General features: G+C 40.2%; 1 long non-coding RNA gene across 1 annotated transcript; it reads right to left on the bottom strand.

The window, feature by feature from the left end:
* Positions 1-401: 401 nt before the first annotated feature.
* Positions 402-23228, bottom strand: LOC124289055. Its single transcript, XR_006901579.1, has 4 exons — positions 23094-23228; positions 18411-18414; positions 10844-10848; positions 402-418 (listed from the first exon to the last, which is right to left on the bottom strand). It is a non-coding gene; the product is annotated as an uncharacterized LOC124289055 (long non-coding RNA).
* Positions 23229-25006: the final 1778 nt, after the last annotated feature.

Below are 25006 nucleotides of genomic sequence, written 5' to 3'. Positions count from 1 at the left end.
CCTTTTTATGGTAGATGTGTGGGGACATTTCAAAATTTGATGCATCAGTAACAAAAATGACTAATTTCCCTGTTTTGGCTTGTACCATACGGTATTAATTTGTTTCAGGTGGACAGTTGATAAGCCTTTGCATATGTTCATGACGGGTGCCACCGGTGGGGCAGGTAGCTCACTTTTTCGCGAACTCCTGGTATCATCACTAATTGTTAGGGATTGATAAACACATGCCCTGTCGTATGGTGTCAGTGGGGCAGACAGTTGGGTAGCCTTGTGGCTAATACTTTTTTGCTCGTCACGCCGAAAACCCGGGTTCGATTCCCCACATGGGTACAATGTGTGAAGCCCATTTCTGGCGTCCCCGGCCGAGATAATACTGAAATATTGCTAAAAGAGGCATAAAACTAAACTCACTCACTCACTCGATGCAGGACCCCCAAAATAAATTCTCTACAATTTGAGCCGCCTCCCCTCAAAACCTTACTTCTTTTAAGGTTGAATTTTTATAACACTGCAAAACATATTGTCTTGGAAAATGACAGACACATTTTAGTACTATTCTATATGATTCGATATAACATGAATAAAATGCTGGAATGGTAGACAGTTGACATTACCAGCGTTTCTAAGAGCGTGTGGCCTAGATGGCCGAAGCATCTGTGGCTCTAAATTCGCCCTGGCACTGACAACTATCTGAAGTGTAACATAGGATCGTTGGAATACTTAATGTATAAAACACTGAGTGAGTTGTTTAGTGTTAGACCGCTTTAGCAATATTCCAGCAATATCATGGCGGGAGACACCAGAAATGGGCTTCATACATTGTGCGCATGTGGGGAATCGAAACCGGGTCTTCGGCGTGACGAGCGAACGCTTTAACCACTAGGCTACCCCACCGCCCCGAATTACAGGTGAGTGAGTGAATATGGTTTTACGCCACTTTTAGCAATATTCCAGCAATATCATGGCGGGAGACACCAGAAATGGGCTTCATACATTGTGCGCATCTGGTGAAGGGAGACACCAGAAATGGGCTTCATACATTGTGCGCATGTGGGGAATCGAACCCGGGTCTTCGGGGTGACGAGCGAACGCTTTAACCACTAGGCTATCTCACCGCCCAGTATGAAAAAGTGAGAAATTAGGTAAGTTTAATTGGATGTAAAACCTGCAGGGCCATTATTCCACACAGCCTCCAGCCCCTTAGCTTTATCAATTGAGATTTCTATCCGACACAAAATTATGATCTTCCCCTTTACAAAAGAACAATTACAGGAAATGTTAACAGAACGTATTGCACGTATTTGGCAATTTTATAAATACCACACTCTTTTAACCAAACACACATTCAATGCACCGGATTACCTTGGTCTGTCCTGACAAGTTTTTTTATTGATTACATCGATACAATTGGGCGATTTCATTTTTCTGAAATCAATCACATCATCACATTTACGATTAATATTCAGTTATCAATAAGTTTGAACGGACAGTCTTCTTGAGTATAGTGACCGAAAACTGTAACTCACGGAGAGCTGTGGTCATGAACTGTGCAGATATCTATCTTTCAATGTGCCCGACATTTTTATGTCAATATCTTTTAGATATATCGCATGAAAATAAGTATGCTTTACAAACAGTAAACATTTGTACAGTGGGAAATTCTGGAACGTGTCATTGTTACTGATCGATGCAATTAGACTGTTTATTTTACATGATATAAACAGACCTTGTATATTTACTCAATAAAAATCGGAAATGAATTCTCTCCGCCAGCATTAGTGGATGATTCATTGGTGATTCTTACCGACATGCGAGAGGTTGGCGAGTAGATGAGAAAACAAACAAAGATAACAGTGTATGAATCAACACCGAAACGTGGATTAATACAATTAACAAGAATTTGTGATCCATCAAGTTGCTCGTTTTCTCATCTACTCACCAACGCCCCAGTTTGATAACATCCCAGCTTAGAATCTACATCGAAACGTGGATAAATGCAATTATTGCTCTCCCGCACTCTCCTACCCAGAGTTCCATGCGGCCAGGCAGCATAGTACCTCTGCCACAGGCCAGAAAGATGTGACGATTCGTCACATATTGCACCGTCAATTCAATATACATGTAATGTACATTTTTTTCTTAACTCTTTTATTTTTGACGAGTCTACACATCTAATTAAACATCTGTGATAGAATGGTTTAGTTTCACTGAGAAAATATCCTAAAACATGTAACACTATTTCGATTTGCGTAGCGATCCTTTGTATACATAAGTTGAACGGCTCCACGTGCGGTCATCGACGCCGACGGAGAGCAAACGATGCAGCCAGATATCTAAAATATGTACTGTCATAAACCTTACTGTCGCAGTTGTGGAAGAATATATATGTAACAATGTCAAACATTGTGAAGAGCGCGCCGAAAAGCTTGCGTAGGGCAAGTCTCTTCTTATTATGAATACGTACGTTTGTTTACAAACAAGAGAAAAGTCCGGTCACGTGATATGCAAATTAGTCTGTGGCAGTGATGTTATGCTAAGTCATCACTGCGCCGGAGTGTGGCTCTCCCGTGGAATTCAGTCATTTTAGACTCGCTCGTGCTGCAGTGTGATATTATTACGGCAATATTACACTAGTGTAATACCGCTAGACGTATGACGTCATAATGGTTCATAGTTATGACGTCACAATGCTAATACCTCTGTCACAATGGTATTAGACCTTGCTTGACTCGCGGAAAGCTGAGAGTCATCACACTGTAAGAAGGCAGTTTCTATCAGTTTATGTTGGAGAGTAATAAACAGAATACTAAACTCGCTTCCGTGAAATACCATTTATATTAAACTCGTGAAAGATTTAGTAATCATTAACTCGTTTAATAAAAATGGTATTACACGGAAAGTCGTTTAGTATCCTCTATTTAACACCGTGCTATAATTAAACTTGTGTGTGTTCCTAACTAGTGATTTGTCGACTAAAACATAATGTATGTAATTGGTAATGCGATAAAAACACGGTGCTATCCTTGAACTTGCGTGTGTTTGTCGATTAAACTATGGTAATTAATAATACGATGCAATAAACACTGTGTGATCCATAAACTTGCATGTTGTCTTAACTGTTGATTTGTCGATTAATAGATAGTAATAATACGATACAGGGTATCAGATATGACCATTGTTGAAACAAGCTTTTATCTTTTCAATTTTTCCAACATTCTGACGTCGAAAGAGACAAAAGGGTCTATACCATCAAAGAAGATGTAATGGGTTCCACTTTGTTTACTTATAAATGATTATATGTATTGATGTATGTGCGCGCCATTCAAAACAAACATTTCCCTACCATCTTAACTTTTCAGTCGCGGGTAACGGAATGCTTGTTAATAAAATTAGTTCATGCTTATTTCTTATGCCAACAGGAACCATGCTGTTTTTCCTAGTGCGATGATGATAAGTGTACTTGTGAAACATTTATGAGCGAAGAAGGGAGGTTGAGCTACATTTGTATAAGGTGGTAGAAAACGGCTGGTTGTACTATCGAGCATTCCCAATAGAAATAGCAAACACAACCACATATATAAAAAAACCAAGCGCAGCCACATATATAAAAAATAACAAGCGCAACCACATATATAAAAAATATACAAACATAACCATACATATATAAATAGCAAACACAACCCCTATGACAAGACTGATAGTAGAAGAGTGAGAGTGAGTGGTATATATATATATATCTATGACTGGATTGGGGGTATATACATGTATTTATACTTGTGTTGGGTATATATATATGATTGTGTTGGGGCAGTTCACATGAGTTCAACAAGAACCTTATGAATATTGCAGTTAAAACTATTTTAGAAATGACATCGGAGGGTAACATAATCATAACCCACATTTTGTGATTTTCTGAGATATCTATTTTTAGTGGATTGCCAGACCATGGGGAATCATCTGAAATCTTGTTACCTCCCCTATCTCTACCAGTTTGTCCATTGCATCATATCCCTACATATCACAATCCATATTCCCAGAGACCAACTTCAGAAAGAAAGTTATAACCCACAAAAACATGGCAGCGCACATGTTCACGGATCAGGAAGTTTTAGATCAAATGTGGTCAAACACAGAGGAGGATGACAGCATTGCAGAGCCAACATTTGTAGAATCTGATACAGAACCATCCTCGATAATCTCCAGGGTATACCTTACGATAACTCTCCACTATACCCTGGATGCATCTACAGTTCCGGATAATTTTATTACCTCCCTTGGCTGGCTTCTTATCCAATCAGGTGTCTACGCTGAGAAGTTGAGCGGACCAAACACAACTCACTTTCGCTTCTTAAATTATCTAACCGATTAAACTTGGCAACACAATTGATGCAGAGGTACTCTGAAAGAGGTTGAAGGAGTTGTTGCATATATTTTTTTAAAGTTTCAGACCTGTAAATTTGTCTGTATGATTCCCCCAAAATCTGAGTCGCACTGTACTGTGCGACCACAGGTTACTGCGGGTCAAATCGATAAACCTTCGCAGCTGCGTATTATATGTATTATATAGTAGGGGGTGTTGATACCCAGAACCTAGCTATCTTTGTTGACACTGGCAAGTTCGGTTGTAACGGCGGCTTAGCTGATTGGCTACTGTGAGAATGCGGAGCCAGCCAAGGGAGGTAATAAAATCATCTGGCCAAGCCATAGATGCGTCCAGGGTATAGTGGAGAGTTATCGTAACGTATACCCTGGAGATTATCGAGGATGATACAGAACATGATGTCAGCATTTCTGATTTTTTATGTCTTTTGTGGGTTATCATGTTGTTTCCCAAACACCTATTTCAGAAGTCCTCAGAACCCTAAAAAAAATCAAATGCGTTTTTCTCAAAATGACAGTAGTGTGGGTTATGATTTTGTTCTACCGAGGTCTTCAAATGTGTAACATTGATACGACGGATATCAACAAAATGACAATCTGGTTTGTAGATACAAGCAGAATTTCAAACAAAATATAACAAAACTGCAGAAACCAGTTTCTTTAAGAAATCTCTTCTCAGGAACCACAGATCCTGTTGACTTAGGATTAATGATGTTTGTTTGTTTGTTCGACGTCACACTCAGCAATATTCCACTTATAGGGCGGTGGTCTGTAAATAATCAAGTCTTGATCAGACTGCTGACTGACTGAGTTTGGTTTTACGCCGCTTTTAGCAATATTCCAGCAACATCACGGCGGGGGATACCAGAAATGGGCTTCACACATTGTACCCATGTGGGTCTTGATCAGACAATCCAGTGATAAACAGCATGGGCATTCATCTACGCAACTGGGATACGATGGCGCCAAGTCTGCGAACCTGACCGACGATCCCGTTAGTCGCCTCTTTCGACAAGCCTGGGTTACTGAAGATCAATTCTAACCCGGAGAATTAGTAAAACTAGTGAAGACCAGTTGCAATATGGGTCCCTTCCAACGTTGGCCGAGATGGGCTGGGTGCCATTGTACAAAACAACCTTAGCGCTAAGACTATCGTAAGTCTATGTTAATGTCAAAAAAGATGGGAAGAGTAAATTGTAAAGACTTATTTAAGATTTTTGACTGTATGATTTCACCTATTTTGTGTTATGGGTCTGAGATTTGGGGTACTAACTATTGTAGCATCATTGAGTCTGTTCAGGTAAAATTTTGTAAATATTTCTTGAAAGTTGGTAAATCTACCTGTAATAACATGGCTCTTGGTGATTGTGGCAGACTTCCTCTACAAATTACTTATATGACTAAAGTAATTAAATACTGGTGTCACCTATTGTATATGCCTTATGATAGACTGCCAAAACATTGTTATATTATGCTCAAGTCCTTAGATGATGTTGGCCGCACTACTTGGGCAACTTGTGTCAAAAATATTTTATTTAAGTATGGTTTTGGCAATGCATGGATCAGTCAGGATGTTGGCAATGTTGATTATTTCATATCCTTGTTTAAGCAGAGACTTTCGGATAATCTTAAACAATGTTGGTCCATTTCAATTCAAAATTCTAATAAGTGTTTTTATTACTCCCAATTTAAGACATTTTTAAATGTGGAAAGGTATTTAAATTCTGATATTCCTTTACATCTCAGATCTGCACTCTCTAAATTTAGATGTGGTAATTTTTATTTAGCTGTTGAAACTGGAAGATACAATAAAGTTAATTACAATGAGAGATTATGTCTATTTTGTGAATTGGATGACAAAAATGTTATTGAAGATGAATTCCATGTACTCTTTAAGTGTGAACGTTTTTCTGATTTAAGGTTAAGATATATTCAGAAATATTTTACTGATTTTGATCCAAATTCCAATTTTATTAACATTATGAAAACACATAATGATTGTATCATAAGAGATGTCAGTATTTTTCTGTATCATGTACTTCAGCGCATTAGAAATGTCCCTCTTACACAGCATGTGCACTAAACTATCTATATCATATGCAAATGACTGTATGATGGGCCTGTGGCCTTTTACTGAATAAACTTGTCTGTCTGTCTATGTTAATGTATGGGAGTTACGATCACCTTAGTGCTAAGTTCGCTTTGTACAACCCTGGGCCTAGATTTTAGAAGCTCTCTTAGCACTAAGATAGTCGTAAGTGCCATACATTAACATTAACTTTCGACTATCTTAGAGAGCTTCGAAAATCTATGTAACCAACCAAAGAGCATTTTATTAAGGTATTTCATTTATTACCTCTTGAATTACAAGAGCATCGATTTATCTGGGAAGAACTAGATTTTTTCTATGTAGGGCACACGTGTGTGCTGCATAAACCCGGGACTGATTAGGAACACACTCAGAGAACAAAGATAAGCATTGTTGTTTTATTGGCTAAGTTGATTCTGTTTGCTGTTTAACGATGCACTCAGCATATATTCCAGCAACGGCGGTTATTGGCCAAGAAACATACATTAGTTAATGTATTATCGACATATTTGATGGGCTGCCACTTTTGTGAGATGAATTATATTTTGTCAGCGTCGATTAGTTTCGTCTATTTCGCTTAACATCAAGTTTCTTTAAAAACGTGAATATTCGAGTTTTTGAAAGAAACCTGTAACTTGAGGTGACGGGAAAATAATCTAAGCAATGAGAAAATACCAGAAATTTCAAGCATTCAACAAATGAAATAAGGCTAAAGTAACCGAAGCTACGAGGAAATGTTCGAAATTTCGAGGATAATTGTACTTGAAAGAAGATGAAGATGATGGAGTTAAAAGTTAGATACATCGACAATATTTCAGCCATATCGTGTGAGTGAGTGTGTTAGTGTGCATGTGTGTGTGCGTGCATGCTGGCCAGCGGGGTGAGTACAATCTCCGTCATACAGCTGGAATATTGCTGGTTGCGGCGTTAAACAACAAACAAATCTCCCAGAGAACGTGCGAAGTACTACAGGGTAACGAATTAACCATCGGAATGATTTTTATGGTCAATCGATGACCAGACACAATAACAGTTTTTTCCCAGCCTTTCTGTCCCTCCCCTCCTTCCAATACAATGTTTCTTGCACATTTACCGATTGGCAAATGTGAAAGCTTATGTTGTGAAATCATTAAGAACTAATTGGAATTTCCTGTCACACAAAAACAATAATCCATTGATATGGGTTAGACTGTAACGTTTCTCAAAGAATGTGTTAGGTATCCCAGTGCCCTCGAAAAACAAGGAGCTACTACCATCAATACCATTGATTTGATTCCTGGCCATTTATTTAACACGAGTATCAGTTAGAAACGCGGTGAAACTCGTTATCTCATATCAAAAGACCATGGCAACCAGAGGCCAGCGAAGGCACATAGCAACCAGACAAAGACGCTGATGCCTCATAGCAGTCAGGCATTTCTTCCAAGAAAAGTGTCAGAGTCAGATCACTTGAAGGAAGTCTTCAGGATGATTGGGGAAGTTTTATTCGTAGCTCTTTATGTGACATCTGGCGAAGGTCTCGGGAACATCTTTACCCACATGCCGGGTGAGGATGACTTTCTTCTTGAAGAATGGTATGAAGACAACCAGCCGGCCACGCGGCAGGAGTGTGCAATACTGTGTAACAGCGACCAAAACTGTTTCTTCTTTTCCCACAATAACGACAATTGTCGCCTGTTTACTCATTACGACATTACATCAACCACAAAAATCGACGTGCTTGGAATGAAGACCTATGGGAGAAACCGTACGTAAATTGTCATCGTAATTTTATAACCCATTTGGGTTTTTGTTATTTAACAGATAGATACATGTTTTACATGAATGTTTTCTCTTTATGTTTGCTTTTGTTTAACGTTGCACAAACTAATGATTGACATCATGAGCATCGATCTACGAATTCGGGATGCGATGACGTGCGTGAATCAGGACCCCGTTTCACAAAGCAATCGTAGCGCAAGGTTGTCGTAACTTCGTAGCGCAAGGTTGTCGTAACTTCGTAGCGCAAGGTTGTCGTAACTTCGTAACGCAAGGTTGTCGTAACTTCGTAGCGCAAGGTTGTCGTAACTTCGTAGCGCAAGGTTGTCGTAACTTCGTAGCGCAAGGTTGTCGTAACTTCACTGCTTTAACATAAACACCCGACAGTGGTTGTGCTATAAAACGTTCATGAAACTGGGGTCTGAACAGCGTTCGTGACCACCCGATTTCCCCAGTCGATCCCTTACGATAAACATGGGTTGCTGAAGATCACTTCTAATCCAGATCTTCACGGGCCTTTTCCCTTTGTGGTAAAAGTAATGGAATTTAAACGTCCCAAACAATCTCAATAGCTTTAGATGGTTTAATAAATTTTGTATCAGATTTCAACAGACAATCTTCGCATTTTCCTGTTGCAAACCTTTGTTAGAGGTAATACTGAGTATATATCATTTCTCAGCGTGTCGCTTCAATGTCAGTCATTTACATTGTTCTTCCCGTGAAGGTCCGGGTCAGAATTGGTCTTCAGTAACCTATGCTTGTTGTAAGAGGCGACAAACGGGATCGGGTGGTCAGACTCACTGATTTGGTTGACACATCGTATCCCAATTGCGTAGATCAATGTTCATGATGTTGATCACTGGATTATCTGATCCAGACTCGATTATTCACAGACTGCCGCCATATAGCTGGAATATTGCTGAGTGCGGCGTAAAACAACAAATCAACCAACCAATAAGAAGTTTTGATGAAATTTTGTATCCGATTTCAACAATCTTCGCATTTTCCTGTTGTCGTTTTTTAAAGGTAATGCTAAATATATACCATTCCTCAGCGTGTCACTTTAGATCTTTCAAGTCAGTCATTTACATTGTTCTTTAAAAGCATTTTACAAATCTCCAACGTCATGTGACACGGACTGATATCCAAGTTTTATAGCTGACACTTAAAAAATCCCGAATGCGCTCAAATGTTTTTATTTATATTTTTGGTGAAGAAAATGAAACAAATAGGTGTTCGTCCCTCATCACTTTTGTTTTCAATAAAAACTAAATAATATATCTTACCTCCTTCCTGTTGCCAAGGAGATAAATTCGTCGTTCCCTTTACTTACTCCTTTAAGCAACATATGCCAAGTAAATACTTAATTCAACCTGTAGTACAATGATTCGTGAAGATCCGGGTTAGAATTGATCTTCAGTAATCCATGCATATTTTAAGAGGCGACTAACGGGATCGGGTGGTCAGGCTCACTGACTTGGTTGACACATGTCATCGTATACCATTTGCTTAGATCGATGCTCATTCTGTTGATCACTTGATTGTCTGGTCCCGACTCGATTATTTACAGAATAGCTGGAATATTGCAGCGTTAAAAATAAACAAACAAACAAACAAACAAACACTTGTAGAGCTGAAAAAGATAACACAGGAAATCATTCTTGACATCAGCAAAACCCACTGGCAGAATAACAGTAACTATTTCGTCTTTCAAGGTTGTCCCTCCAAGTACGTCCGGGTGGAAGACACGTGTGTGCGGTTTTCGGATACAATGGAGGACAATGACGGCGCCAGGAGCCGGTGCCTGGAGGAGGGCGCGCACCTGCTGTCCATCGCCACCGACAGCAAGTTCGACATGATCACTAACTTCATTGGCCATAACCGTAAGTACCGGCTAAAATGATAGATATAGTATACATATTTTTATATTACATGTCAGTTTGACATAAACCACGAACCATTATATGATAATGATGTATATAATATAGGATTGGTATATTTTTAGTAAAAGGGACTGGTCCTTGCGTCGCTTCTGTAAATGAGGGCAAGTTACAATCCTTGATTTCATTAATGATATTCGTTAATTGTTTTAAAGAAGAATAGCGTTGAAAATTCCGCCACATGATACGGAGGTCTAATTTCGTGAAAATTTATATCGCGACTGTTCTGGGATTTTGTCATAATGAACAAAGATTACTTTGCTTCAATTTGTAATATGAACTTTGTCGGTGTCGCTACCAAAACGCACTTTTGCCGCATTGATAAATAACTTTATTATAGAAAACTGTACATTTCAGATGTCTTCATCATGTCAATCAGGGTATCCTTGCGAAAAAACTCACCCTGCAGACAAGGTGCAAAATGGCCCGCAGATTAAATTTGCATTTCTACAGTGACTTTCGAACACTATTCTGATTGGTTAATCGCCAGATGTGAAGATCCAGGTTAGAATTGGTTTTCAGTTACCCATGCTTGTCGTAAGAGGCGACTAACGGGATTGGGTGGTCAGACAAAGTAATACGTTATATTATGTTAAGTTATATTATGTTAAGTGATTATAAATGTAGAACAAAACCATATAATATGGTGTTCAATTCTCTATTGATGTTGCGTAACGTTGGCTGGAACATATTTTACTTTGTAAAAGACTCACATCTTGTGCAAGCAAATTCTATTGATATAAAATTCATTTTAATGTTTAAAAAAAAGCTCAATGTTTGAAGAAACAAGACGCAAAACTTTGTTATCGGCGTTTTCTTGATTTATATTGACACCCACTCAAACCTTTCACTCAGTATCTTCGCTTACATAATACAGCTCATGTTCAGTGTTGTTGATTGGAGCTAAGCCTACTGTGTTTCGAACCATATTATCTGAGTGAGTGAGTGAGTTTGATTTTACGCCGCTTTTAGCAATATTCCAGCAATATCACGGCGGGGGACACCAGAAATAGGCTTCACACATTGTGCCCATGTGGGGAATCGAACCCGGGTCTTCAGCGTGACGAGCGAAAGCTTTAACCCCTAGGCTACCCCACCGCCCCATATATTATTTGGGGATATAACCCCGCTAGAGCTAACATTTGGAGTGAGTGAGTGAGTTTAGTTTTACGCCGCTCTCAGCAATATTCCAGCTATATGGCGGCGGTCTGTAAACAACTTGGTCTGGATCAGACAATCCAGTGATCAACAGCATGAGCATCGATCTACGCAATTGGGAACCGATAACATGTGTCAACCAAGTCAGCGAGCCAGACCACCCGATACCGTTAGTAGCCTTTTACGACAAGCATGGGCGACTGAAGTTCTAACCAGGATCTTCGTTGTTGGTCGACCGAGTTGATTAGGCTGGAGATTTCGACGCCATGTTGAAATCCATACAGTAGTCACGGTCGAATTTTGGTATTAATGTAGAATCTTTGTTGACTGGTAGAGAATCTGTTACATTTTGTCAAAATCCAAGACGAGTCACAGTTGATCACTTGGTGAAAATTCAGTGGAATATTCAATCATAGACAGTGAAGTCAAAGAATCGGTTCGGAGCTCTGACCTGAGCGACCTATCTATCCGCCATGTTGGGATTATTTAATTCGCTCTATACCAAACATAAATATTGTAATCACAAAGGTAATGTTGAAAGACGTATTCAATTAGATTTGTTGCCATTATCATATAACAAGACAACTTGCAAAGGCACCAATCCAGAGCAGTAAAATTAGACAGACGGCAATAATTTAAAGGAATCAACACTATATTTATAAGGTTTATCGTCACCCTTTAAGTTGGTAGCGAGTGAGTTTTAGCTTTACGCCGCTTTTAGCAATATTCCAGCAATATCACGGCTGGTGACACCAGAAATGGGCTTCACACATTGTACCCATGTGGAGAATCGAACCCGGTCTTCAGCGTGATGAGCGAACACTTTAACCACTAGGCTACCCCATCGCCCCAGCTCTCGTCGACGACGGCCGCGGATATTACTGAAAGTTCTGCGTTGTCCCAGCGGCTAAACTTAACTGCAGTGAACTAAATGTAGTTAAATAAAACCTGCAGGTAAATTTTTATCGTTATGTAAGAAGATCCGTGTAAACAATGCCGTCTTTGTGTCGCAATCGCAATAATCAATGCCGATACTAAATAAGAACAACAACACATAACAAGTAGGTTATAGTTTTCAGGGTTGACAAGTTTGTTTTAAAGAAGAATGAAAGTGCCAGAGGAATTAATATTGATTCATGAAAACTCGGTTATGATATAGTAAGAATTGTACATTCTATTTTATTGACATTTTATAAGTTGATGAATGCTTGACAACGGTCTAAGATTCTATACCGAACCCTCTCATCATAATAAAAAAAATAAATCATACCATTCAGAATCTAGCAATACTTTTCGTAGAAAGTTTAGGATAGGATAATTTTATGATAATGGAAATGATCTTCGTTGCTTTTATTTATCATTTAATTCCATTTAAAGTCCTGATAGGAATAAGATTTCGGTTAGAAAACCACTACGTATACATAAGTGAGTGAGTTTAGTTTTGCGCTGCGTTTAGCAATAGGCCGCCTCCGTGGTGTAGTGGTTAGAGCGTCCGCCCGGAGAGCGGAAGGTCGCAGGTTCGATCCCCGACCGCGTCATACCGAAAGACGTTAAAATATGGTACTTGTTGGTCCCTGCCTGGCGCTCGGCATTAATGGGTACAACAAGGACTGGTCAACTCGGAGTCAGTATACTGTGTCTGAGTGGGGTATTCATGCTTCACTGCGGCATGGTATCTCAGTGGGCTAGCAATATAAAACCAGCTTAAGTCTGGGCTAGTACAAGCAGCCGCACATACACATACACACGCATGCACGTCGTCATATGAGCGAAATATTCTCAAGCACGACGTTAAACCCAATTTCAACTCACCTCACCGTTTAGCAATATTCCAGCCAATATCACGGCTGGGGACACCAGAAATGGGCTTCACACATTGTACCCATGTGGGGAATCGAACACGGGTCTTCGGCTTGACGAGCGAACGCTTTAACCACAATGCTACTCCACCGCGATATTTCGGTCGGTAGCATTCAATCTTGGCATTTTGTTACCTTCGTTTACGTCGTAAATTTCGTAATGAAATTATGAATTTGATTTGGCCCTTTATAGTCGATGTTTCAACTCATGGTTCCGACACACTGCACGTGCATTACATGGAAAACGTTTTCTTCATGCACTTTTCATGTATCGTTTCCATTTTATATGACAAACGTTTACAAACACTTTTTGGGATGTCAAAATATATCGAAAAGTTTTGCAAACGTTTTAAATCACCAAAATACATTTACGTTGAATATTAATGTGACGCTATGAATACTTCATTTAAAGCCAGCCCCCCTTTACACAGGGCAGCGACCGCTCTGCCTTCTCTCTGCGTTCTCAAAATTTTCAGAACGCCACTGAACGCTCAAAGGAGGCACGACGAATGCAGAGAGAAGGTAGAGTCATCGACATGAAGGCAGAAAGAAGGCAGAGCCAACGCCGAGAACGGCTCAGAACGCCACTGTAGTGGCGACTGTATTGAACATGCTCAAAACAAACGCAGAGCGGTCGCCATCATGGTGGATTGATCTCAGGACGCAGAGGGAAGGCAGAGCTAAGGCAGAGCCATCACCGAGGTCGCAGAGTGAAGGCACAACGGTTGGCGAAAGGACGGCACATAAAAACTTCGTAAACTGCGGCGTTGCCCCTGCCTTCTCACTGCCTTCATTGTGCGTCCGCCGAGCATCCATTGGTGTTCGTTGAGCATTCACTCGGCCTTCATTAAGCGACTAGCGCATCCCTTTGAACAACCACGGCGTTCGCTCTGCCTCCCCTCTGCCTTTCCAGATTACATATAAATAGGTCTTGTACTGCCGATTTCCACGGTATTTGAGAACTGCCGTGCTTGCGATCAGACGTCTCACCATGCCTCCAAGAAGGTATGCTACCTAAAAATTACCGAAAACATTGGTCAATAGGAAAATGTTACTGCTGACAATGTTTTTTAAGATATGAACAAAATTGAAGACAAACAATATGCACACAATGATACTTTATTTGGAAATCCAGATCTTCATAATAAACTCATAAGACTAATGTAGAGTAATGATAGCAATATGAACATCATCAAACAATTCCATCCGCATAGCAATTCAGTTCCATACACAACACTTCAAATCATACGGTCCTGCCATGGAACCGATCCAGCTACATTGTTGAAGCACCACTTCAGATACTCTCGCAACTGTTTTCATGCTCGTGTGTCTCGGTTTGGTCCAACTACTTGTGAAACATCATGCATATTTGCTTGTTGTCTCCATTCTCCAGGTATGAGGTCGTGGTTAACGTCTTCAGTGTCAAGTGCAGCATTCTGAAGCGTTGGATATCGGTCTCGCATTGTATTGTGAAGACAAATGCAAGCTTCAGCTGCATCGTTGAAAGTAGAACTTGAAATCGTTGAGCCAAAATGCCAAACACATTTTCAACTACTCTTCTTCCACGAGAGATACGATAGTTGAAGATCCGTTGCTGAGTGCCCTGTTTGAATATGGCTTCATCATGTATGTTCTGAGGGGAAATGCATCATCCCCGAGTAGGAAGAATGGTATGTCACGGTCTTTATTCGGCAATGGCTCAGGAGTTGGAAAGTTTATTGTGCCATCTTCGAGGCAGGCCTTCAGTTCAGATTCCTTGAAAATCTAGCTGTCTGACATCGTTCCAACACCACCTACATCACACCATAAAAATTTATAATTTGCATACACTAATGCAAGAAGGACAAGAGAGAAGTATCCCTTATAGTTGTGGTAGAGACTACCTGTGTTTGGTGGACAACGCACGGCTATATGTTTCCGATCAATGGCTCCACATGCATGGGGTAAGTTCCAACGTCTCTGGAAGTCATCTGCAACAGCTTTCCACTCTTGGGAGTTCCTTGGGCATTTGGCAACTTCATTCTTATATTCATCTCTGATAGGTTTGTAAACTTCAGCCACAAAAATGGAGATCGTGCTGCTTGACACACAATACTGGTACTGGAGGCTTGGGGTATTTGTACCCAGTTGCAAGAAACCTGAGGGTTACGGCAAGTTTCAAACCAGGCTCTAAGCTAGCTCGCCAATTCGTGTTCTGTTTGGCAATTCTTGGGCCAACCCGTTGGAGGAGTTCGTCAAATGACCCTTCTTCTTCTAGACGCAGTTCTTGCATTAGTTGGTTGTAGTGCCTGAACTGCAACCGTCTCTGTTGCATCAACCATGGGCGGACCCACAGGGTTCTCAATCTTCTTCTTCTACGTCTATTCATCCTTCTATTTAAGATTGCAATGGCTATCTGGTTGCAAAACAATGCTTAGCTATTTGTAAAAGCCATTCATATTGTTCATGCCTACTGAATTAGTTATACGATGATTTCACTTAGCATAAAGGTTGCCGAACAGTCGCCACAGAGCGCAGAGACTGACGCCCCAGCCGACAAGGGAGAGCCACTGCTAAGTCAACAAGGACCACTTCCACTGACTGAGTTTAGCATGATTTTACGCCGCTTTTAGCAATATTCCAGCAATATCACGGCGGGGGACACCAGAAATGGAAATTTACATGGCCGACCTGGAAGAGAAGGCCCTAGAAACTGCACCCTTCAAACCGTCCTGCTGGTACCGCAAAGTGCTCCAACCTCAGCAAGATCCAAAGCAACACATTACAGGAAGAAATTGAACACCTGCCCAAACGTGGGGCTTTCAATCGAACCCCCATCAAGGTCTTCGGCGTGACGAACAACCTCCTCCATGCCAACCCACCGTCAACAACAACAAACCCAAAATGTGTTATTTACGCTTTAACCATTAGGTGGTCCGACATCACCATTCTCGCCACCGGACCACTAAACGCAAGCTCCGCCCCAGAGCGCAGAGAAGGATCCACTCCTCCACCAGAGCGAACGCCAAAGAATGCACAAGGGCAAGGCACAACGGTCGGCGAGAAGGCAGAAGCAACGCTGAACGGACGCCGTTAATTGCATATGATAGTACAGAGAAGGCACACGGGAGGCAGAGAGGACGAGGACGCCTAGGACGCTCAAAGAACGCCACTGAAATGTCAAAAATTGGCAGCCTAGGTCGTACAAGAAAGGCACAAGGGGCGCCACGCCTGACACTGAAACATAGGTTTGGCGACCGCTGGGCGTCCTAGTAATGTTTAGAACGCAGAGAGAAGGCAGAGCGGTCGCCGCCCGGTGTAAAGGGGGCCTAATTACAAAACTGAAGGGTAACAGTAGGACGAAATGTCGGCAACAAAGTGCAAACCCTATTCGGTCGAACGAGGGACCACATTGTGTAGAATCGCAAGCCTGACACTGAAAAGTATGGACATAGGTTTGAAGCTTACTACAATAGGGGTTGATGCGCTACATCTCGATATCAAATTTTCAAGATTAGACTCATTGTGACGAAAAACATTATGTACCAAAGCCTATTCGTCTCCCCTCGCCGCCATCTCTGACGATTTGTATGCCGTTTCGGGATGCCAAGACTGCCGTTTTTTGGATGCTATGACAGCCGATTTGTACGCTCGGCGACCGTTCTCGGGCGCTCTTGCAGCTTATGCGCGAGTTTTGTTTCTATTTCAAACGATTAGTTTTCCATTACAGATGCGTTTATTTCGGTTTTAGAGGAAACTGTTGCAGTTTTAAAAGTTTATTTTCCTATTTTGGTGATTTTTGTTCTGTTTTGGTGTATATGAGTTCAGTTTTGAGGATTTGTTCACCGTTTGTATGGTAGGCCTGGAAATGAACTGTTGAAAACGCCTGTGCGTTTCTTTTTTTTGAAGGATGTAGTTAGCGTGCAGTGCGGATTTGCAGGTACAGCTCTAAATGTGTGTTTTTAATTTTATCTAAAACCTTTTACTTTATTGCAGTGATTGACACACTAGCCCGCCGGACACTGGGCGCTAGCCGCCAGGCAGGACAGTGGGTGTGGCCGGACGGGTCCACCCTCGAAAATAACTCCACGTTGTGGTGTCCGGGGGGAACCCAGCCATGCAATAGTCTGCATGCAGCTTTACGAGAACAGGTGCTACAAGGACGGCTCCTGTGGGAGCCTTCACCAATATATTTGTGAACAAGCACTGAATTAATAGCTCTTAAAACATGAGACTGTAGGCTGTCCACAATTTAAGAATCGATGATACTGATATGGCAAGAAAACGAGTTATTGGTGTAAACAAGGCTGGAGAAATAGCACACGACCAATCTTGGAAAAAGCGACTACAATTAGAAACTGAAACCAGTGTCGCACAATGATCTATATTTGTGAGATTCATGGCGGATTCATGATGTGCTACATAGTTCGACTTTGGCATGAAACGTTAAATGAAAAGGTTTGTTTGGTGTGTATATATCCTGTTCCTTGACGTAAACCCTGACCCTTTAAATAACAAACGGGCACAGGACCTGAAAATAGTCTTATCTCCAGGTTTTACCCAAACGTGCGTGTACATTCATTGTTTTCCATTTTGTTCAATTACGCACGTCGGCATCAGACTCACTATTTGGCAAAATAGTGTGTCGTGAAAGATGTTCTGTATTCTCATTGGCTAAGATGCCATTCTAAGGTTATGACCGAGCACCAAAACTATTTACATAACTAAAAACTACGGAAATATACATTTTCGTGAATAGTATTTTATAATTCACCAGTTTTGGGAGAATAAATTCTCTGCGTCGCGTCCTTTGTATGGTGATCTACCTTCAGTTGTTGGCGATCTATAGCCCATTTTTACATTGTATTGTCCAAACATGCTTTTCTACTTTTAAAGACATATGGTAGCTAGTTTTAACTCAATCTGTGATAATCTAGTGGTTTTACTGTCCTTCGTTGACAGGGTTTTATATATTATATGTATGTATTATGAACTTATAAATAGTTTTAGTCACGATATGGCTGAAATATTGCTGATGTTACTTTAAATCTTAACTCACTCACTCTCTACTCTTGTCTCTTATATTATCTCTGCTCGACCAGGCTGGGATCGTGTATGGAGACTAGCTACGTTATTAATGAGGACAAGGATCCTAACTTTTTTCAACAAAATAATTCCAGTGTAATTTTTATAGCAGATAATTTCTATTTTCCCCCGTCTGAAGCATAATATATTTTTGAAAGTCACCACCCTGCACTCACCATTTGACACAAAAGGAACTGCAATCACATTTCAAAAAATGTTTTCTTAGGGATTAGTCATTCATTTATAGGGATGGGTGTGCTGGTTGGACTGTATCACATTTTGCTGACAAATAATATTCCTGATAAATTATATGATCTATTTCTAAATTTATTTTGACATCAAGCGGTGCCTCCGGCTCCATTTCATTTGATTCTTCTTTTTCATCTTCACGGGAATATTGTCATACGAGTACGTTTTTTGTGTGTTTATTGCGATTTTACAAGCTTTTTGTGAAATCTTAATAACGGAAGCTGACTTTTAGGATGTTTTTTTTTCCAAATATCAAAAAAATAAAATTACGTTAGTATTCTCCTTTAAAGCATATCTGATGCATGCTTCTTTGTATTTCATCCTTACAGACTGTATAATGGACAACTGACCTCCCATATTTCTGATTTGAATACAATCCAAACATGCCAGAGTGCTGTCATGTGACTTCGATTTACACGAAAATGGGACCGCCTTTGACACCACATCATGGCACATCATAATCTACATGCAATAAGCTTGCCAGAGAGCTATAATATGTCCATACAAGAGATGAGGGCATCAAGTCGATGCCCTAAACCCTAGCATGCTTCTCCTACATGCCATTGTTGTACCAATACCTAAGCTAATACCTGAAAGTAATGAATTACAATATAAACAAAAGAAAAATCGATTAAACAGTAAACATACAGATCCTTATATACAGATGGATCCAAGGATGGTGGCGCAGTTGCTTGTGCCATTGTCACTGGATCCAGAACAACATCTTCTGGATTACCAGATGATAATTCAATTTTCACAGCCGAAGCAAATGCCATTATGATATTAACTGCCCTAAAATATATTAATAATCATCCTACATATAAACAATATATGATCTTTTCAGACTCTCTTTCGTGTCTTCAGACTATTAATAATCTTTCTTGTAAACATGCACTTTTAAACAAAATAATTGAATTATATAATGATCTTGCCACTGGATAATACGACATCGTCCTCTGTTGGAATTCCTTTTAACACAATGGCCGATTTTGCTGTTAAGGCAGCACTAAACAAATCTGTGACGCCACTTCTGATCCCATACTCCCATTACCAAGCTGTTATTTGATCCTATATCCGTGATCTGATGCAAAAGTGGGACACCCAAGTAGGTATAAATAAGTAACATCAAATAAAACCAACAACTGGTTACACCGACTTGGGTTGTCAGTCCAGATTTGAAGAGGTCATTATGCGACGATGCCGCATTGGCCATACGCGATAAACACACTAATACTTGCTAAAAGGTGAGGATCCTCCGTTTAATCAATTATTTTGTAAAGGAAATAGAATTATTAGATAATTTAAAAAAAATGTTTTGTGAATAGATAAATGGTATTTTATATGTGGTAGTTTAAATTAGCAACTGCGATTGGTATCGGTGGCGGTATCCTCAAGGGAGGTTGAAGTACCGTAAAATCCTCCTGAGAGAATACGTAAGTCCCAAACCATTCCAAGTAAAGTTTGATCTACCACATTTTTAATCGTAGTATTATTGTCATTTTAATTTGTGGCTAAATTTGCCAACAGTCACCAGCGACTGAAGGGATGGTGTAAACCAAGCTAAAGTGCTGTCCGAAATAGGAAAAAACTGTTGTTAGGCTGTTACTCTGTATCCCTACAATTTACACTGCTGCAAGTAGTATATGTTGAAATAACCCACACCGGCCTAACTTGGCATTCAGTGGGATGTGTAATAGGATATCCAGAAATGCATGTTTACTCGTAAAATCGGACAAAACTTAGAAAACCTACGTTTCCTATCTCCCTACCACTGAGACTGTAGTTAGGCCGAACTTAGTTTAACAGATATTTCACACTTTCACATATTAACTTCATAAATTGTAGATATATATGTGAAAACAGTTTTTTTTCTATTTCCGACAGTACTTTAGGGTCCATGCAGGTAGCAAATGTACTGTAAGTCCCCATGGTCCCCAGTATGGTGATCTACCTTCAGTTGTTGGCAATCTATAGCCTGTTCTTATATTGTATCGTTAATGATAGAAATAGTGTTTTATGGATATGCTAGTTTAAGTATAAATCTGTGATGGACTAGTTTTTACTGTCGTTTACAGACAGGTAAGTATATCAGTTTGTGTTTATTCATTTATACATTTACAACTTTTCATTGTCACGATATGGCTGACATACTGCCAATGTGACTTTAACTTTAAACTCTCTCACGCACAACTTTATGCTGCGATGCTGATGTCAAACTGTTTGCTCGCAGCAAGTGGAAGTCAGAACGAAACAATTGGCAAATCCTATTTTTTTTACCAAAAGTGATGGCAGCTCAGCCAACATCCCCGGTGCAGCCCCTTGCACAGAGGATACCTAGTATACACATAGGTGCTGACACACAGCATATCCTGTACGCTTTCTGTCGTACACACATCTTTTGACACGCCCTGTGCGCCCAAATGGTGACCTGATCACCATGCTGTAGATATGGCACACATCTCAATGACTCTTTATGTTATCTTTACCTGTACCTGTAGATTGCTCTTTATATCTGTCACTGGTCGATGTAAACCAGACTTGATAACTTACATGTCGCCGTGATAAAACTTTGATTTTGCCCAGTCCAGCAAATCCACAGTTCACCAAACATCTATCGCGAAGGTTTGGATTCGAATTGGCGATCAGCAGCCATTACTTGTGGTAAGAGGCGACTAACGGGATCGGGTGGTCAGACTCGCTGACCTGTTGTGTCGATCGTTGCTCATGTTGTGGATCACAAGATTTGTTAGTCCAGATTTGATTGATAAATACGATGGGCAGATATAGGACTGTTTTGGTCTCGTTTGAATCGTTTTTTTCTGTCACGTGCTGATGTTTGTTGAAGTTGAGAGGAACGCTAAGCTCCAAACTGCATGTAAAATGTGTTTGGTTTTGGTGGTGGAAGAGTAAGGAATCCATAATGGTAGAAGGACGGCCCTTGCACCTGTATCAAGTCTAGTAGTGGCCATCAGATATCAATACGTGATCCCACAACTGCACGCCATTCCGCACACACATGAACATCAAAGGTTGACGGTTAAGGCATGGCAACGGCAAACGACATGCTTTTATTAGCACAACATCGACAAATCACCTTGTCCTGTCCGTTCGCCGGACATGTCCGAATCAGTGTGTGCCCAGGAAGATCCCACCATGCCATACGCTTCCGCAAGCCCGTACTGTACTGCAACATGAGCAAAAATAGCGAACCAATTCCAAGAATCCCGCCCGAACTAATTTTCTGAGTTGCTGTTACCCTCCACTTGAATTAATGGCGTTATTCCCATCCTGGGAAGGCCAGCTTTAGTTAAAAGCTCGGAACCATTTTCATCGGCAAAGTTCAGACCAAGACGTTTCTCCAAATTGCGCAGCTGACGAGAGATTACCCTATCGTTATATGAAAAATATATTCATTATGGCTATGTAATTTAGCCATGACAAATATTGAAATGATCTACTACCGTGCGACCTGACCTAGCAAAACAAGAGGCAACCAAACCAACGCTACTGAAGATGTTTCCAATTCTGTGCAGTTTTGATAACAAACACGTACGCCAATTATAAATGAATTATTTGCACATTTAGCCGTACATAGATACTGGCATGGAGAAGACAACCGAATTAATTTAACGTAGAATTAGAAAAGAGTGAGTGGATACTTGTCAACCAGCGTTATTTCTCTATAATTGGTGTGTGATCACTGTTGATTATGGTTTAACGTTAATTATGATGTGACACATTTTCAACATTAGGTTTAGTAAACACATGCTAGGGAGAATATAACTATTTTTATAAGATCAATATGCCTTTGACAGCGACTTATAGACATGTGAAAATACTCGTGTTTTACCAGTTTTGCATAACTTCAGTTATCAGAATTTCTGTTTGTCCGATGGCAGAATTTCGACGCCAGTAGTGTCATAAGAGTACACATTGCATAATCACGGAAATGGCAATAGCAATGGTAAATGAGGAGTTTCTCGAGGTCTCGCTCAGTGTTACATGAGAAACTGTTAAGCCAGCATTGTTTGAGCCCTTGTTAAGTCTAAAGAAACAATTGGCGGTTACATGTCCACGTAGGCTGCAAGCATTTGAATCTTAACAAGTGGTAGCACCAAGTGTCAGTTTCTGGCAGATATATCGTGCTTGCACCGCGCACCGACAATCATTGAAACAACCTTCAGCTAAAGTTGACACAGTGAGGCAAAGGCAGTCCTCCTCAAGCAGGTTGTTCGGCTCCCCGTCACACCACGGAGTTATCAAGGCACCATCATTCCATCTCCAGATACCTTCCTCCTGAAAGTCATCTGAGCCAACCCAGATCCATCTTGTTGAAGCCCAGCCTGAAATAGAAATATGCACCTCGACGTACTGAAAAGGTGTAAGTCCTATAATCTGCCTGAAACTATTAGGAGTACATCATTTTACCCATAAAAACTGTTTTTCATCTATCACGTCATCCATATCATGATTTACTTAACTTTTAACTACATCGTGAATATATTTTTACAAATATAACGTCGTTAGGACGTTGTGTTTGTTCTATAAGAACAAGTACAAAGGTACCGTGTTCTTCAGTAAAAGTGACCGAGTTACAGTGTCCGAAATAGCCACTGACCCGCTATCCCGTAGCTAGTAAAAATCCAGTCGGGCCAGTCAATCTCCAGAGTCACTGGATCGACTGGCTAGTGAATTGTCATAGGGTCATTTTGTAAATATATCACCCTCTCCGACTTGTTAAGTTTAATGCACTTTTAAATCATGCAAGATTATGGTCTGATAGCAGCTTGATGATGAGAGAGACAGTTCCATACTCTGACTGATTTTACCAAAAGGTGTTAAAGAAGTGTCTTGGATAACCTGTGCGTCCCTCGGTATTACAGTGTAAAAGAGAAGGAGAATTTATGATGTTTGTATGTGATTGTGGAATTACGTGCCATTGGACAAACGTTGTAAAACCGACATAAGTCCGGACAAGTACCCATACTTCTCACACATATGCATCCATCATGATTTATTTTAATTCAACTCTAACATTGGAACAGTGTGAAATACTAGTACACAATGCCATTTTAGAAAGTGGATCCAATGACGGTACTGCCGGCAACTGTGTCACTATCTTTGAGTGAACAATATCGTTCCTAAAAAACTTATATGTTCATGATTTATGAAGTTGGATTATAATAAAAAAACTGTCAACGAAGGACAGTAACATCAACTAGAATATCACAGATAAACAGTTTAAAACTAATTTAAAAATTAGAACAGTTTAGAACACTGCAATATAAAAGGGGGCTATAGATCGCCAGCAGCAATAATTTTACCCCATTGCAACCGCCTTTGAAGGTAAAGCCACTTTTCAGGTTATACAAATATACGACATGGAACTTCTACAAACTAAGACGTTTCATGGCAGATGTGTGATTTTTCAAGCATCTTGCAGGTAAGACGATCTGGATTTTCAACATTTTTAAACTCATGCTTTGTCCTGTTCATGCTGATACTAGAATTTGAAGAAAGTGTTTTGCAATTTTCAACAAGAACAACTTTAGTGAGACCCGTACCTACCATTAATGAACATGTGTCTGACGATTTCGTCAAATAACCTGACAGGCGTCATCTGAGCCAGCACTGCTCCATCACTGAGGCATGCGTCTGAGGCAGCGGTGTAATTACTAGATACACTGGACATTTTCAGACAAGTCCAGCCGATGAAGGTGTACCCAGGAGGACAAGTCCCTGTAGGTTAGAAAATATAAGCGAAAAAGTATTTCAACATCCAAATGAATTGCTTGTGTGATTTCAATAATATCATGAGCATGAGCGTATTGTGGTTATCGGTGACACACGAATATATCACACACTCCATAAGACAAGTTAATTCGATCTCATTACTAACATGGTCGATATACGATAAGTATTTACGGGTTAATATGCCAAGAGTATTCGTGAGTGAGTTTAAAATTTACTGAACTAGGTAATACCTTATCAAATGTAGTTTATATTGGAGTATACAATCTGTCTGCAAAGGACAGTAAAACAACTAGAATATCACAAATTGAAATATTAAAACTAGCATTTAGCTTAAACATTATTTGACTATTCGGGACGATACAATATAAAAACAGGCTATAGATCCAAGAGTAATCGTCTCTGGATAAGCGGGCAAGATATCAAAACAGGTGTCGTAATATACCGTCGGTCCCACAGAATAATCCGCCTTGATTATGTAGAGGGTAATGTCCGAGTAACTCTCCATTCCTTAAAAAATAATGGAGCCGAGACCCCGGAGGGGCCAAGGCACATTATTTTTAAGGAATGGAGAGTTACGAGGATATTACCCTACTTAAATTACATTCGAAGTATTGGGAATATTTCTGTTATCAAAATTAAATGTCAAAATGACAAAATGAAGGTTTTACTTTGAAACTGGTACACATCACTCCATTCCTGAAAAGTAATGGAGCGAACAGACAATGGAATGACGTCACAAATATAATTTAATTGTG

Source organism: Haliotis rubra, unplaced genomic scaffold (genome assembly GCF_003918875.1).
Source record: "Haliotis rubra isolate DU_JTF1 unplaced genomic scaffold, ASM391887v1 Scf430, whole genome shotgun sequence".
Lineage (NCBI taxonomy): Eukaryota > Metazoa > Mollusca > Gastropoda > Lepetellida > Haliotidae > Haliotis > Haliotis rubra.
The sequence above is the reverse complement of the archived record's forward strand: the minus strand, read 5'-3'. Positions and strand labels throughout refer to the sequence as shown.